Source organism: Mesoplodon densirostris, chromosome 15 (genome assembly GCF_025265405.1).
Source record: "Mesoplodon densirostris isolate mMesDen1 chromosome 15, mMesDen1 primary haplotype, whole genome shotgun sequence".
Lineage (NCBI taxonomy): Eukaryota > Metazoa > Chordata > Mammalia > Artiodactyla > Ziphiidae > Mesoplodon > Mesoplodon densirostris.
Window position 1 is genome coordinate 38,102,172 of NC_082675.1, and position 17,033 is coordinate 38,119,204.

The 17,033-nt window shown below is 43.6% G+C and overlaps 1 protein-coding gene across 2 annotated transcripts in view; it reads left to right on the plus strand.

Annotated features, from left to right (window-relative positions):
• The window catches only part of COLEC12 (collectin subfamily member 12), a 195,002-nt gene that overhangs the window by 129,888 nt on the left and 48,081 nt on the right, over positions 1–17,033 (plus strand). The window lies entirely within an intron of this gene.

Here is a 17,033-nt window from a genome sequence, read left to right on the forward strand (position 1 = left end):
AAGATAAGTAAATTAGATAGTGTGTTAAATGGTGATGAGTGCTATAGAGAAAAATAAAACAGGAAAGGGGGATGGGGGAGCTGTAATTTTCAAAAGGTTGATCAGGTAAAGCCTCTCTAACAAGGTGACATTTGAGTAAAGACCTGTAAAAAGTAAGAGAGAGAGAGAGAGAGCTGTGAGGGTATATGAGGAATAGAGTCTTAAGCAGAGGAAACAGCAAGTGCAAAGGTCCTGGGGCCATGTGTCTGGTGTGTTCAAGGCGCAGCAAGGAGGCCAATGTGGCTGGAGCAGAAGGAGTGATCCGAAGAGTAGATGAGGTCAGAGAGAGAAGGTTTGGGGAGAAGATAGGCTTTGTGGGTCTCAGCTCTTTATCTCAGTGAGATGAGAAGCTACCAGAAGAACTTGAGCAGAGGGGAGACATGATCAAGAGGAGGCCAGATGTGTAGAAAGGACATTTCTGATTCATTTACTACAGCTGCTGCTCCTGCTGTTGGTTCCCATAAGGACAGTTGCCAACTTTTTGAGACTTTAAGTAGGACATTGCTTAATGGGACATCTGGGCCTCCACTGTCAACATTGTACGTGTTGATTTTTAACAACAGATGAACTCTCGCCAACTTCCCCTGTATCTGTGTCCAGCTTCCTCCCCTCTTCTGAGTGATTCTTTCCTTTGCTGTCTCTCTGCATTGGGTTGTCTTGATGATGCTACTTAAGTGGCTGCATAGACAACTGTGGTCCACACTCGTGATTCATAATGTGTTGCTGTGTTGAATTAGTTATTGGGACCAGGGACTCACAGATAAATATTACCTGGGCCTGGCAATCAAGAGAATCAGCAGGGAGGAAGGGTGAGGGAGGAGATGTTTGTCAATGGAATTTCCCCTCCATCCTGTTCCATGGGGGAACAGATGTGTGTCCGAGTGACAGACAACTTTTACCCGTACATTCTTGTGGGAAAGGATTATGACATCCTCATACATCCTATGAGAGTTCAGGCATCACAGGTTCTGAGCCCCAGGTCTGTGAGTGGCATCTGGAGCTCATGGATCTCCTGAAATCATGTCCAAATGGATGTCTGTGTACATTTTTCTGGGGACAGGTCATAGCGCTCAGTTGCGTGTTCATTGAATGGCTTCGTCACAATTGTAGGCCACATTTGCAACCTTGGATAACCTATGTGCGAGCGTGTGAAAATGTACATGTTTTTTAAAGGGAACTTTTAGTTCTGTAATATTAAGAATCTGTAGTATCTATATTTGACAAATATTGCTTACAGTGTTCCCAAGATAGATAAATTATGGTCCCTGAGAAGGTGTGGAATGTATTTTTGAGGACCTCAAGGTGTACTATCACTCAAGGTCTGTTCTGCCTCCTTGCTCAGTGACTAAGTTACCAGGAATTCACCCGCCGTATTAGATCATTTGTTCTCATATGCTCCTCATTGCCTTTGAAACACCTCCAGTTCTAGCAATGCTTTACAGACACGCACATGAGCCAAGTGGTTTGAAACAAAAACCTAGGCCTGAGGTATTTAGAAGCCCCCTGCCACGTCCCCTCGGGTCCTTGGTGGAACAGGGCCCACACACTAGACGAGGTCCAGTCTCAGAAGGGGAACAAAGAGAGGGACTTAACAGGGAGACCTCGTGACTTTGCCGCAGTACCATGGTAGAAATACACGTTCCCAGTCCCGCGGGTACGTGCTGGCCTCTTTTGCATCTGGAGGCAGGGCACGCACCCGGTGTGTCTGTTGTCTGATGCTCCCCTGCAGGTGTGCCGTGAAGCACACCTGGCGGAGATGGTGGGGCGGGGGAGGGGCGGCCTGGGCGCTAGAGTCCTGCCCCGCTAATCAGTTCCTCCCAGTTCAGGGAAGCCCTCAAGGGTTTCTTAGCTGGGACTTAGGGAAGTCAACAAAAGGATTGTTGAGAATGACTGATCCCAGGCCCTGGAATGCAAACCCCGCACAGTTGGTGGTACTTAATTATATACAATAAACTACAAAGGACATACAGTGGGTTTTGATATCAGGTTCCAGTTCTCCTCACTAAGGACCCGGTAGAAACCCTTCATCAGTGCGGCTAAGGAAATAGTCCCAGTGCTGTCTGAATCCGGCCTGTATGTCCACACTGCCTCCCGCACTGTTCCTCTCACTGGTTGTCTGCTCCTCCCATCAGGGTCAGAAGCATCGACATGCCCCCTGACTGATCTCTGTGCAGGGGGAAATGGGGACCGTCGGAAACACACATAGAGATTTCACATTTTTCATCAAGATGGGAATTGAGAAAAACTATGAAAACTGCCCTGGATTCAGTCTGTGTGCCTTTCCACCACTGTCACCAACGTTTCAGTTTTGTCCTGGTCACGGGGAAGCCGTGGTCTGGGCTCCTCTCTAACTCGAATGGACTGTTAAGAGGTAAACTGAGGCATATTAAGAATTTTAAGAGCTTATTTGAAGAAAAATCGATTCTACCTGGATGGCACCAAACTGGAAGTGGTTGGAGCATTCTACCCGACAAGAGCTGGGGCCAGACTTACAAGGAAAAGGTGCAGAAGCAAAGACAGGAAATTATTGATCGGCTGTAGCTTAAAGCCTAGTTGGCTGTTTGTGGTTGGTTGTCCTTGGGTTTAGATTTCGTAACCTTGAGGCATTTCAGGTTCAGGTTTTGGTTTGCTTCCATAGGCCTTGCCGGGATTAGAGCCATCTCAGTCTGATGGCCTCCTTGTTTCATTAATTTAACAATATCAGTCTCTCAGAGGGATTCATTAGATTTTGCAACAGAGCTGTAATCTGTTTCCTTTAAAGACGGGAGGAGGTTTAACCTGTTAGGCCAGACTCTTTTTATGCTAGAAGATCAGACATCCATTTTGGATCCCCTATTCATGAGACATCGATACACTTCCTGTGTCACAGCATCATATGTCCCCCTTGGCATGAAGTAGTTGGAGGCATTCCCTTGAATCACACACTGCTTGACCTTGCGTGAATTCTATTACCTGGTGTCAGTAAATAACACTTCTGGTCGTACCTTACAAAATGATGTTGGTAGGAAACTATTTTGCACCAACTTCTGCACCAACTTAAGGGGTTGAATAGCCTGCTCACAGCTGTGGCTCAGTGATCTCAACACTGTGGTGCTTGACTTAAAGGAGACAGGGCTGATCTCTTCAGTTTATTACCTGATTTGTGTTTAAAGAGAGTTCGTGGAGGGAGGGGAGTTGAGGTTGTAGAAGGACTCTGAAATACATCTACTAAAGGGGGATGCTTTCATTGTCTGGACATAGTGCGCCCAAGTGGGGTACATCTGACGAGGGGGGAGCCCCATTGTTTGGTTCCCAGTTTTCGTGCCACATGAGGTACTTGGCTGTGGGGAAGGGTGGGAGGGGAAGGGGAGTGAAGTCCCGCCCTGCTCTGAGGACCAGGTGCAGCTATAAAACCTTAGTACTGGAAGCGATTGGCCCTTTGATAAATAAGGATCACCATATTTTAACAGTGGATACTAGATTGGCACTCATTTCTCTGCCTGACATACTGGTTTGATTTTGCCCTAGATGTCCAAGTAATTAACAAGACTGTTGGGCAAATATTCGTTTCATGTTCTAGTTTGTTTTTCCTTCACTCTCTAGAGCCTGCTCTTCATTCCTACCAGCAATAATCTGTATCATCTCTGTGTCCCAGCAAGTGAAGCACAGACACTCCACCTCAGGGTTTCCCAGCTCGTTGGGACACAAATGACTTGATGGTAGGAACCTTCCTTACGGTCTGTTTCGTGAAGCCTGTTGTTGCTTTACTTTCATTTCCCGGTTGCCACAGCTGTCCCCTTTCTCCTGTTCTGACTAGATAATCACAAGCTTTGCTCTCTTCCTCAAAAAAGAAATCTTGTTTCCGTCCCCTACTCTGTGGTCCTTTCCATCCCACCCTGGGCCTGTACAGCAGAAGTCACTGAAAGAAGGGCCCTTCCCAGAGCCCCAGGGCCCACCTGGAGCCCCTGACTTTTCCAGTTCCATTTGGATAAACATTTCTCTTAGATGATTTGTGCCCAGTTTAGGATGTGTGTCTGGCAAGTAAGCAGGGATGGAAACAAACTCAAAGCCAGGAAGATTTACTCCTACGCAACCATCCTATAGATAAAATTTAGGAAATATACAATCACACAGTCATTTAGGGCACTGTATACCCTAATGAATTAGTGCTTCTAATTTTATAAGCACTGTCATAACCACGGTTGTAAGTGGGATGTTTCCTCTTACTGTAGTATATGTTTCTTTGCTTTTCTAGGTGTTGTTTATTAGGTGTTGTTTCCTCTAAGTGCTGTAGAAAGGGACGCATTGTTTCAGGGCAACCAGTAGGTTGTATTTACAGGTGGCTGGTTGTCTTTACTAGCTTTGCTGCTATAACACAACTGCTTTCCAGCAGGAAGGAACATTGCAAAGTAGCTGGAGCTATTAAGTCCAGACTTCATCTGATTCCTCATTTAGGAACAGACGTTTTGTGAATCACTGACTCTTTCTTTTTCAGTTCCTCTCCAGAGGCATGCATAATGTGAAGTTAATGAAATAGTGCTCTCTTTGTGTTCACCAGATGGCACTGTTGACCCGTCATCCCTAGGACCTGAGCTTCAAGTGGCTTTTCCAACAGTAGGGTTGGGAAGCTTTGCTTCCCCAAGAAGGAAGAGCCCTGCTCAGGCCCCATTCTAGATGGGGGGTGTGTCCTTGGTCTGCCAAGCTGAGCCCATCCCTGGCATCCCATTGTGTAGTGGCCACCCAAGACAGCTACATCTTCTTAACCAAGAGGGACTCTTTTGCCACAAGAGATTTTAAAGAATAATAAGCAGTGAACTCACACTGTGTTCTAAACTATATACAGATTTCTAGGAGTTCATGTAAACCAGTAGAGTTGCATATCAGAAATACATGAATGACTCCCTAGTGGGTGATCCTGATATTAATTCCAAATTCCAGATTCACGGGGGTAGTGGAGAAAACCCTGAGCTAGGTGTGCATTGGACAGTATTGTGAAGCACTTGTCCAAAGCCTCTTCTTTCAGCCTGTTTAACCAGTTTACAGCCCTAGTTAGAAGCTGTTTATCCATTTGGGCAATAAAATTCATTTCTTTGAGCATGAAATACAATTAAGTGATTTTACCCTAAGAATTTCATATCATATGATGAAATTGTGTATATATTTTCTGCCTCTCTGATATCCGTTGAATAATGGACCAGAGCTGATGCAGCCCTGACCAAACTTTGCAGTTCTTTGCTCTAAAAGGTCAAGTTTGAAAGGCACCTGGCCTCCACTCTGAGCGGCTCAGCTGGTGTATTTCTAATGTTCTCCTCTTTCTGTTTCTGTGTCCATTTGTTGCTGTCACAGACATTTGTGCATCTTAAAAAGGTACAGAAGTTTCATGCTCTTTTGGACTCTTGGATTTTTTTCTGCCTAGCAAGTGGGGATTTAATTCCTGCATGATGTTAGGAGGCCAAGAGAATATCTTCCAGACTCTGAGGGTTGTCATTCGAAATCCCTTCCTCCACATGAGAAAGAAATTAGTTTTCAGGGTGGCTGGTCAGAGTTAAGTCAAACTTGTGTCCCTGGTATGAAGTTAACAGACATGTGGGAATTGAACCCTAAAATAAACATTGTCAGTTTCACTGAGTTTCATAATATCTCACTGACATTATGTCCCACTGATATGATGAATTTGTAATTTATGAACTTTCCATGCAAGTTTTAAATGCAAAACTTCTAATGTGCACAAATCACCAATAGGAGCATGTGTGCTATCCCTACTACCTTGAGGGGAGAGAAGGAACAACGGTCCAATACAGACTCCACCATGTCCAGCTTGACAGGGCCAGAGATCCTGAACTTCTCATGTGATTCTATGGACAGAACAGTTGTTTCACTTGTTTAAATGTGATGGGTCAGCTGCACCAGGTTGAACAGCATGCTGGCCAACTTTAACAACCAGTTCTCCAGGAGGCCAAAGCCCTGATTTGTAGTGTTTGCTGATTTCTGTGGTGTAAATACTCCCAGCATGACCAGCTTCAAGCTGTCAACTAAAGTCTCTGAACACGGGGTGTGAAGAGATAAGAACATTCGGCTGGGGCTTCCCTGGTGGCTCAGTGGTTAAGAATCTGCCTGCCAGTTCAGGGGACATGGGTTCGAGTCCCCCGGTCTGCGACGATCCCATATACCATGGAGCAGCAAAGCCCACGTGCCACAATTACTGAGCCTGTGCTCTAGAGCCCACGAACCACAACTACTGAAGCCTGCGGGCCTAGAGACTGTGCTCTGCAACAAGAGAAGCCACTGCAGTGAGAAGCCTGCGCACTACAAGGAAGAGTAGCCCCTGCTCACCGCAGCTAGAGAAAGCCCGAGCGCAGCAACGAAGACCCAACAGAGCTAAAAATAAATAAATAAATAAATTTATTTTTTAAAAAAAGAACACTTGGCTGTCACCAGTGAGTGTAAGCTGGCTCCAACACACCCCTGAGAAATGATGGGAAATCGTGAATTTGAATTTTGCCTTAGAAATCCTTTGTTCAAAAACATCTCTACCATCTGAAGAAAGTCACTCTGTGTGTGTGTGTCTGTGTACATACAAATGTAGGTACTTACGTATCTTTTCATCTAGTTATTTCAGTTTTACACAATTTTCTAAATTTAACACTCATTTATGAACTCTTTACATAGGCATGGAAATGATAATAAGCATATACTTTCCCCACTTAGTTTACCTTTTCTTTTTTAACATCTTTATTGGAGTATAATTGTTCTAAAATGGTGTGTTAGTTTCTGCTGTATAACAAAGTGAATCAGCTATACATATACATACATCCCTATATCCCATCCCTCTTCTTGCGTCTCCCTCCCACTCTCCCTATCCCACCCCTCTACGTGGAAACAAAGCACCAAGCTGATCTCCCAGCTATGCAGCTGCTTCCCACTAGCTATCTATTTTACATTTGGTAGTGTATATATGTCCATGCCACTCTCTCGCTTCGTCCCAGCTTATCCTTCCCCCTCCCCGTGTCCTCAAGTCCATTCTCTATGTCTGCGCCTTTATTCCTGTCCTGCCCCTAGGTTCTTCAGAACATTTTTGTTTTTAGATTCCATATATATGTGTTAGCATATGGTATTTGTTTTCCGCATTCTGACTTACTTCACTCTGTATGACAGGACTCTAGGTCCATCCACCTCAGTACAAATAACTAAATTTTGTTTCTTTTTATGGCTGAGTAATATTCCATTGTATATATGTGCCACATCTTTATCCATTCATCAGTTGATGGACACTTTGGTTGCTTCCATGTCCTAGCTATTGTAAATAGAGCTGCAATGAACATTGTGGTTCATGACTCTTTTTGAATTATGGTTTTCTAAGGGTATATGCCCAGGAGTGGGATTGCTGGGTCATATGGTAGTTCTATTTTTAGTTTTTTAAGGAACATCCATACTGTTCTCCATAGTTGCTGTATCAATTTACATTCCCACCAACAGTGCAGGAGGATTCCCTTTTTTCCACACGCTCTCCAGCATTTACTGTTTGTAGATTTTTTGATGATGGCCATTCTGACCGTGTGAGGTGATACCTCACTGTAGTTTTGACTTGCATTTCTCTAATGATTAGTGATGTTGAGCATTCTTTCATGTGTTTGTTGGAAATCTGTATATCTTCTTTGGGGAAACGTCTGTTTAGGTCTTCTGCCCATTTTTGGATTGGGTTGTTTGTTTTTTTGACAGTGAGCTGCATGAGCTGCTTGTAAATTTTGGAGATTAATACTTTGTCAGTGGCCTCATTTGCAAATATTTTCTCCCATTCTGAGGGTTGTCTTTTCATCTTGTTTGTGGTTTCCTTTGCTGGGCAAAAGCTTTTCAGTTTCATTAGGTCCCATTTGTTTATTTTTGTTTTTATTTCCATTACTCCAGGAGGTGGGTCCAAAAGGTTCTTGCTGTGATTTATGTCATAGAGTGTTCTGCCTATGTTTTCCTCTAAGAGTTTTATAGTGTCTGGCCTTACATTTAGGTCTTTAATCCATTTTGAGTTTATTTTTGTGTATGGTGTTAGGGAGAGTTCTAATTTCATTCTTTTACATGTAGCTGTCCAGTTTTCCCAGCACGACTTATTGAAGAGGCTGTCTTTTCTCCATTGTGTATTCTTGCCTCCTTTATCAAAGATAAGGTGACCATATGTGCGTGGGTTTATCTCTGGGCTTTGTATCCTGTTCCATTGATCTGTATTTCTGTTTTTGTGCCAGTACCATACTGTTTTGATTACCATAGCTTTGTAGTTTAGTCTGAAGTCCGGGAACCTGATTCCTCCAGCTCTGTTTTTCTTTCTCAAGATTGCTTTAGCTATTCAGGGTCTTTTATGTTTCCATACAAATTGTGAAATTTTTTGTTCTAGTTCTCCAAAAAATGCCATTGGTAGTTTGATAGGGATTGCACTGAATCTGTAGATTGCTTTGGGTGGTATAGTCCTTTTCACAATGTAGATTTTTCCAATCCAAGAACATGGTATATCTCTCCATCTGTTTGTATCATCTTTAATTTCTTTCATCAGTGTCTGATAGTTTTCTGTGTACAGGTCTGTTGTCTCCTTAGGTAGGTTTATTCCTAGGTATTTTATTCTCTTTGTTGCAGTGGTAAATGGGAGTGTTTCCTTATTTCTCTTTCAGATTTTTCATCATTAGCGTATAGGAATGCAAGAGATTTCTGTGCATTAATTTTGTATCCTGCTACTTTACCAAATTCATTGATTAGTTCTAGTAGTTTTCTGATAGCATCTTTAAGATTCTCTATGTATAGTATCATGTCATCTGCAAACAGTGTCAGTTTTACTTCTTCTTTTCTGATTTGGATTCCTTTTATTTCTTTTTCTTCTCTGATTGCTATGGCTAAGACTTCCAAAACTATGTTGAATAATAGTGGTGAGAGTGGGCAACCTTGTCTTGTTCCTGATCTTAGAGGTAATAGTTTCAGTTTTTCACCATTGGGAACGATGTTGGCTGTGGGTTTGTCATATATGGCCTTTATTATGTTGAGGTAAGTTCCCTCTATGCCTAGGGTTTTTCTGGAGGGTTTTTTATCATAAATGGGTATTGAATTTTGTTGAAAGCTTTTTCTGCATCTATTGAGATGATCATATGGTTTTTCTCCTTCAATTTGTTAATATGGGTTATCACATTGATTGATTTGAGTATATTGAAGAATCCTTGCATTCCTGGGATAAACCCACTTGATCATGGTGTATGATCCTTTTAATGTGCTGTTGGATTCTGTTTGCTAGTATTTTGTTGAGGATTTTTGCATCAGTGTTCGTCGTTGATACTGGCCTGTAGCTTATTTTGTGGCATCTTTGTCTGTTTTTGGTATCAGGGTGATAGTTGCCTGGTAGAAGGAGTTTGGGAGTGTTCCTCCCTCTGCTATATTTTAGAAGAGTTTGGGAAGGATAGGTGTTAGCTCTTCTCTAAATGTTTGACAGAATTCGCCTGTGAAGCCATCTGGTCCTGGGCTTTGTTTGTTGGAAGATTTTTAATCACAGTTTGAATTTCAGTGCTTGTGATTGGTCTGTTTATATTTTCGATTTCTTCCTGGTTCAGTGTTAGAACGTTGTGCTTTTCTAAGAATTTGTCCATTTCTTCCAGGTTGTCCATTTTATTGGCATAGAGTTGCTTGTAGTAATTTCTCATGATCCTTTGTATTTCTACAGTGTCAGTTGTTACTTCTCCTTTTTCATTTCTAATTCTATTGATATGAGTCTCCTCCCTTTTTTTCTTGGTTAGTCTGGCTAATGGTTTATCAATTTTGTTGATCTTCTCAAAGAACCAGCTTTTAGTTTTATTGATCTTTGCCACTGTTTCCATCATATCTTTTTCATTTATTTCTGATTGGATCTTTATGATTTCTTTCCTTCTGCTCACGTTGGAGTTTTTTGTTCTTCTTTCTCTAATTTCTTTAGGTGTAAGGTTAGGTTGTTTATTTGAGATGTTTTTTGTTTCTTGAGGTAGGATTTTATTGCTATAAACTTCCCTCTTAGAACTGCTTTTGCTGCATCCCATAGGTTTTGGGTCATCGTGTTTTCATTGTCATTTGTTTCTAGGTATTTTTTGATTTCCTCTTTGATTTCTTCAGTGATCTCTTGGTTATTTAGTAGTGTATTGTTTAGCCTCCATGTGTTTGTATTTTTTTACAGATTTTTTCCTGTAATTGATATCTAGTCTCATAGCATTATAGTTGGGAAAGATACTTGATATGATTTCAATTTTCTTAAATTTCCCAAGGCTTGATTTGTGACCCAAGATATGATCTATCCTGGAGAATGTTCCATGAGGACTTGAGAAGAAAATGTATTGTGTTGTTTTTGGATGGAATGTCCTATAAATATCAGTTAAGTACATCTTATTTAGTGTATCATTTAAAGCTTGTGTTTTCCTTATTTATTTTCATTTTGGATGATCTGTCCATTGGTGAAAGTGTGGTTTTAAAGTTCCCTACTATTATTGTGTTACTATCGATTTCCCATTTTATGGTTGTTAGCATTTCCCTTATGTATTGAGGTGCTTCCATGTTGGGTGCATAAATATTTACAATTGTTATATCTTCTTCTTGGATTGATCCCTTGATCATTATGTAGTGTCCTTCTTTGTCTCTTGTAATAGTCTTTATTTTAAAGTCTATTTTGTCCGATATGAGAATTGCTACTCCAGCTTTCTTTTGATTTTCATTTGCATGGAATATCTTTTTCCATCCCCTCACTTTCAGTGTGTGTCTCTAGGTCTGAAGTGGGTCTCTTGTAGATAGCATATTTATGGGTCCCGTTTTTGTATCCATTCAGTCAGTCTATGTGTTTTGGTTGGAGCATTTAATCCATTTACATTTAAGGTAGTTATCGATATGTATGTTCCTATTACCATTTTCTTAATTGTTTGGGGTTTGTTATTGTAAGTCTTTTCCTCCTCTTGTGTTTTCTGCCTAGAGAAGTTCTTTAGCATTTGCTGTAGAGCTGTTTGGTGGTGCTGAATTCTCTTAGCTTTTGCTTGTCTGTAAAGGTTTTAATTTCTCTGTCGAATCTGCATGATATCCTTGCTAGGTAGAGTAATCTTGGTTGTAGTTTTTTTCCCTTTCATCACTTTAAATATGTCCTGCCACTCCGTTCTGGCTTGCTAAGTTTCTGCTGAAAGATCAGCTGTTAAACTTATGGGGATTCCCTTGTATGTTAATTGTTGCTTTTCCCTTGCTGCTTTTAATATTTTTTCTTTGTATTTAGTTTTTGATAGTTTAATATGTGTCTTGTCATGTTTCTCCTTGGATTTATCCTGTTTGGGACTCTCTGCACCTCCTGGACTTGAGTGACTCTTTCCTTACCCATATTAGGGAAGCTTTCAACTGTAATCTGTTCAAATATTTTCTCAGTCCCTTTCTTTTTCTCTTCCTGTTCTGGGACCCCTATAATTCAAATGTTGATGCGTTTAATGTTGTTCCAGAGGTCTCTGAGATTGTCCTCAATTCTTTTCATTCTTTTTTCTTTATTCTGCTCTGTGGTAGTTATTTCCACTCTTTTATCTTCCAGGTCACTTATCCATTTTTCTGCCTCAGTTATTCTGCTACTGATTCCTTCTAGAGAATTTTTAATTTCATTTATTGTGTAGTTCATCATTGTTTGTTTGTTCTTTAGTTCTTCTAGGTCCTTGTTAAACGTTTTTTTGTATTTTCTCCATTCTATTTCCAAGATTTTGGATCATCTTTACTATCATTACTCTGAATTCTTTTTCAGGTAGACTGCCTATTTCCTCTTCATTTGTTTGGTCTGGTGGGTTTTTACTTGCTCCTTCATCTGCTGTGTATTTCTCTGTCTTCTCATTTTGCTTAACTTACTGTGTTTGGGGTCTCTGTTTTGCAGGCTGCAGGTTCATAGTTCCCGTTGTTTTTGGTGTCTACTCCCAGTGGCTCAGGTTGGTTCAGTGAGTTGTGTAGGCTTCCTGGTGGAGGGGACTGGTGCCTGTGTTCTGGTGGTTGAGGCTGGATCTTGTCTTTCTGGTGTGCAGGACCATGTCCTGTGGTGTGTTTTGGTGTGTCTGTGAACTTATTATGATTTTAGGCAGCCTCTCTTTTAATGGGTGGGTTTGTGTTCCTGTCTTGGTAGTTGTTTGGCATAGTGTGGCCAGCACTGTAGCTTGCTGGTCTTTGAGTGGAGCTGGGTCTTAGCGTTGAGATGGAGATCTCTGGGAGAGCTCTTGCCATTTGATATTACGTGTGGCTGGGAGGTCTCTGGTGGTCCAGTGTCCTTAACTCAGCTCTCCCACCTCAGAGGCTCAGGCCTGACACCCGGCCAAAGCACCAAGACCCTGTCAGCCACACAGCTCAGAAGAAAAGGGAGAAAAAAAAAGAATGAAAGAAAAAAATAAAGTTATAAAAATAGAAAAAAATTATTAAAAATAAAAAAAATTTTTAAAGAAAGAAGAGAGCAAGCAAACCAAAAAACAAATCCATCAATGATAACAAGTGCTAAAAACTATACTAAGGAAAAAAAAAAAGGAGAGTCAGAACCCTAGGACAAATGGCAAAAGCAAAGCTATACAGACAAAATCACACAAAGAAGCATACACATACACACTCACAAAAAGAGAAAAAGGGAAAAAATATATATATATATAAAATTTTTAAAGGAAGAGAGCAACCCAATCAACAAACAAATCTACCAATGATAATAAGCTCTAAATACTAAACTAAGATAAACATAAAACCAGAAACAAATTAGATGCAGAAAGCAAACCCCAAGCCTGTAGTTGCTCCCAAAGTCCACTGCCTCAATTTTGGGATGATTCGTTGTCTATTCAGGTATTCCACAGATGCAGGGTACATCATGTTGACTGTGGAGATTTAACCCGCTGCTCCTGAGGCTGCTGGGAGAGATTTCCCTTTCTCTTCTTTGTTCGCACAGCTCCCGGGGTTCAGCTTTGGATTTGGCCCCGCCTCTGCGCGTAGGCTGCCTGAGGGCGTCTGTTCTTTGCTCAGACAGGACGGGGTTAAAGGAGCAGCTGATTTGGGGGCTCTGGCTCTCTCAGGCGGGGGGAGGGAGGGGTACAGATGCGGGGCGAGCCTGCAGCAGCAGAGGCCTGCGTGACGTTGCACCAGCCTGAGGAGCGCCGTGCATTCTCCCGGGGAAGTTGTTCCTGGATCACGGGACCCTGGCAGTGGCGGGCTGCATAGGCTCCGGGAGGCGAGGTGTGCATAGTGTCCTGTGCTTGCACACAGGCTTCTTGGTGGCTGCAGCAGCAGCCTTAGTGTCTCGCACCCGTCTCTGGAGCTCCTTTAAACAGTGCTCTTAATCCCCTCTCCTCGCGCACCAGGAAACAAAGAGGCACGAAAAAGTCTCTTGCCTCTTCGGCAGCTCCATACTTTATCCTGGGCTCCCTCCTGGCTAGCTGTGGTGCACTAGCCCCTTCAGGCTGTGTTCACACAGCCAACCCCAGTCCTCTCCCTGGGATCCGACCTCCAGATGCCCGAGCCTCAGCTCCCAGCCCCCACCCGCCCCCGCAGGTGAGCAGACAAGCCTCTCGGGCTGGTGAGTGCTGGTTGGCAGTGATCCTCTGTGCGGGAATCTCTCCGCTTTGCCCTCCGCACCCCTATTGCTGCGCTCTCCTCCATGGCTCTGAGGCTTACCCCTTGCCCACCCCCTATCTCCACCAGTGAAGGGGCTTCCTAGTGTGTGGAAACCTTTTCTCCTTCACAGCTCCCTCCCACTGGTGCAGGTCCCGTCCCTATTCTTTTGTCTCTGTTTTTTCTTTTTTCTTTTGCCCTACCCAGGTACGTGGGGAGTTCCTTGCCTTTTGGGAGGTCTGAGGTCTTCTGCCAGCGTTCAGTAGGTGTTCTGTAGGGGTTGTTCCACATGTAGATGTAGTTTTGATGTATTTGTGGGGAGGAAGGTGATCTCCACGTCTTACTCCTCTGCCATCTTGAAGCCGCTCTCCTACTTTACTTTTAATTATAATTGGTTGCATGCCTTCTGACTTGTTGGTGTAGTGATTTTCCACTTATATTTTTCAGTTTCATTCCTTTGACCTCTACCGCCAGGGCTGTCTGCTCCATGAAAAGATTTCTTCCTCTTTCTGTCCTTTGTCCGGTTTTAATAACAAGTGTGAATACCAAGCTGGTGAACAGATGCTCTTCACTGAATCTGGGGGCCACATCCCCTTCACCCCCAGTCCCATGGTCTGTAAAATAGAGCCTTCTCATTTTCCTCATTATTTTTACCAGCTTTTCTTCCCCCCTCATCTGGGTCATTTCAAATTGACTGACTTCTCATCGAGGTTCAGAACGGAGGCTACCTTCACCACAGAATAGATAATTACTTTAAAGCGCTGACAGGAAAATCTGTCACCTTGTCTGGCTCACTTTTCCCTTAATTTAAGTGTCCTCAACTATCATCTTCACTTGAAGAAAGTAAAAAACACATATTTATACAGGAATGAGGAGTGTCTGTCAGGCTGATTGATATTTTCACTTACATTGAGGTCCTTTTTCTTTTCATCAAAACACTCGTTTTTTGGTTTAAAGAAAGTCAAGTAGATATGTGAGAGATAGTGGGTTGTCTTGCCAGCACCTGCTCCAAAGCATAATTTCCACATGCCCCAACACTGCCTCAGTAATCGACAACAAATACGCTATCATTAACTGAGACTTGCCCGCTCTGTTCAGCTGCCCTAAAATGACACTTTTTAAAGCAAGCACCTCAAGGCAAATGTTGGACTGTGGGTTTGCTTTCTCACCTCTGCCCTGTCAGGTTTAGTTCTGTGAGAGCTGTAGCCCTGCGGCTGGGAAGGGTCTCTGGGAACAGCTTGCATTTCTTTGGTTAGTAAATCCCACTGCACACCCCTTCCCCAGTGGTGAAAAGAAAATGCTTCCTTTCTAGCCGTGGGTTCCTGAGTGTTTGGTTGGAAGGTGTCCTGTATGTCTGCGTTTTGACTGTCAGGCCCTGAGCTGAATGCCTCTCCCAGGACGTCTACACCCTGGCCTGCAGGACACTGAGCTCAGCGTGTCACCCATCACCCAGGAGGCTGGACACAGAGTGGGAGAGAAGGTTGTGAAATCTCCACACCTGGCGCTGCTGCCAGTTTGTTTGACTAGGACTGACTGAGGTGGTGACAGAGCCCGTCTGCCTGTGGCGGGCTCTACACTCCAGGCCCATATTCGTGAATCTGCAGGGCGTACAGGGTGTGTGAGAGGGGTCTGGTTTGTTCAGAGAAATGCAAAAGCAGCACAGCAGAACAATTACATTCCCATACCATGGTCATAGCCAGGGAGATGGCATTGAAATTACTTGAAAACCGTACAAATGAGCCTAATAGATTTATGCAATGTGAACCTCAGAGGAGCCGAAGGGGTCCAGGCCCAGCTGGGCTCGGGGCGAGGCTTATTAGAAGAGGGTTCATCCAGGAGGAAATTTGTGAGGAAATTAAACGGCTTTTAGTAGAAGTCGTTTGGTAGAGAGAAGAGTGCTGCAGGGAGAAGGGGGGCAAATCTCAAGACGCAGAGAGGAGACAGGCAGACGCTGAGGCTGCACCATGAGGTCCCCGCCCAGCACCCCAAGCTCCTTCAAGCTTTGGCCCCGATGTTACTCCCCGAAGCCTTCTCTGACCACCTGCTTACACTGCCATCCACCTCTTCTCCCACGTTCCCTTTGTCCAGTCCTTGCTTTATTTTTCTCCATAGCCTTTAGCACCTTCCAACATACTAAAATATCCTCCCACCAGAGTGTACATTCCATAAGGACAGAGATTGTTGTCTGTTTTGTTCACCATTCTACCCAGCTCCTGGTACAAACTAGGTGCTCCATCCTTGTTTCTTGAATAAATGGGATGTAGCGAGAAAGAAGTATGGTGGGCTGTGTTTTGGGGTCTAAAGAACTTTGGCAGAGAATCCAGAGACCTAAGTCCTCAAGCCTGGGACAGCCTGGAGGGCAGAGAAGTTCACTGGACTGCAGTTTCCTCACTGGTAAGATGGACACTGGCTGAGGTGACCGCTGAAGTCCTCAGGTTGTGAGGTTCTGAGGACCTGGGTGGTCAGAGGATGGTAGGTAGTGAGCTTCTTGGTATCTACTTTGAGCCACCTGGAGCTGTTACTGTTGCAGTGGATTTCTGAACCATGGGGTCAAGCTGGTATTTGTAAAAAGAATTGTTTTTTTCCAAAGTACTCCAGGCAGGTTTTTTTTGGGGGGGTGGGGTGCATTGGGTCTTCATTGCTGCGTGCGGGCTTTCTCTAGTTGCAGCGAGCGGGGGCTATTCTTTGTTGAGCTGCGTGGGTTTCTCACTGTGGTGGCTTCTCTTGTTGCAGAGCACGGGTTCCAGGCACGCAGACTTCAGTAGCTGTGGCGTGTGGGCTCAGTAGTTGTGGCTTGCGGGCTCTAGAGTGCAGGCTCAGTAGTTGTGGTGCACGGGCTTAGTTGCTCCGTGGCATGTGGGATCTTCCCGGACCAGGGATCAAACCCGTGTCCCCTGCATTGGCAGGTGGATTCTTAACCACTGTGCCACCAGGGAAGTCCCCAGGCAGGTTTTTTTTTAAAAGGGGGGGGGTTAAGAGGCTAGATAAATTTTTATTACCACTCAATAAATCCTTCTTTCACCTCCTTCCTTTCCACTAACTTTTCTCTCCCAACTCCTGCAGGATTGAACCACCAACAATTATTTGGGTCATAGATGAGTGCACCATTGACTTTTGAGGCTCCTATTTCAGTGAATTAGAACTTCAGAAGAAAACTCAGTAGGGGCAACCAACTTGTTTTGGTTTCAAGCTCAAAGCCCTTACATATCTCATAGTTTGCCTTGAAATTATAAAGCTACCTTCTCTTCCCAGGCCACCCCATCCCAGAAATTTCACCACCATTGGGGGATGATTCCCCTGAGGGGCTAACAAACCTTACCAGCCAAACCTCCAAGCCAGTCGTGACCTCTCACAGAGATAATGAGGATTTATTTAGGGTGGAATTAACTTGGTGCTCAAGTATGTCACCACAGAATAGGAAGAGAAATTACAGCCTG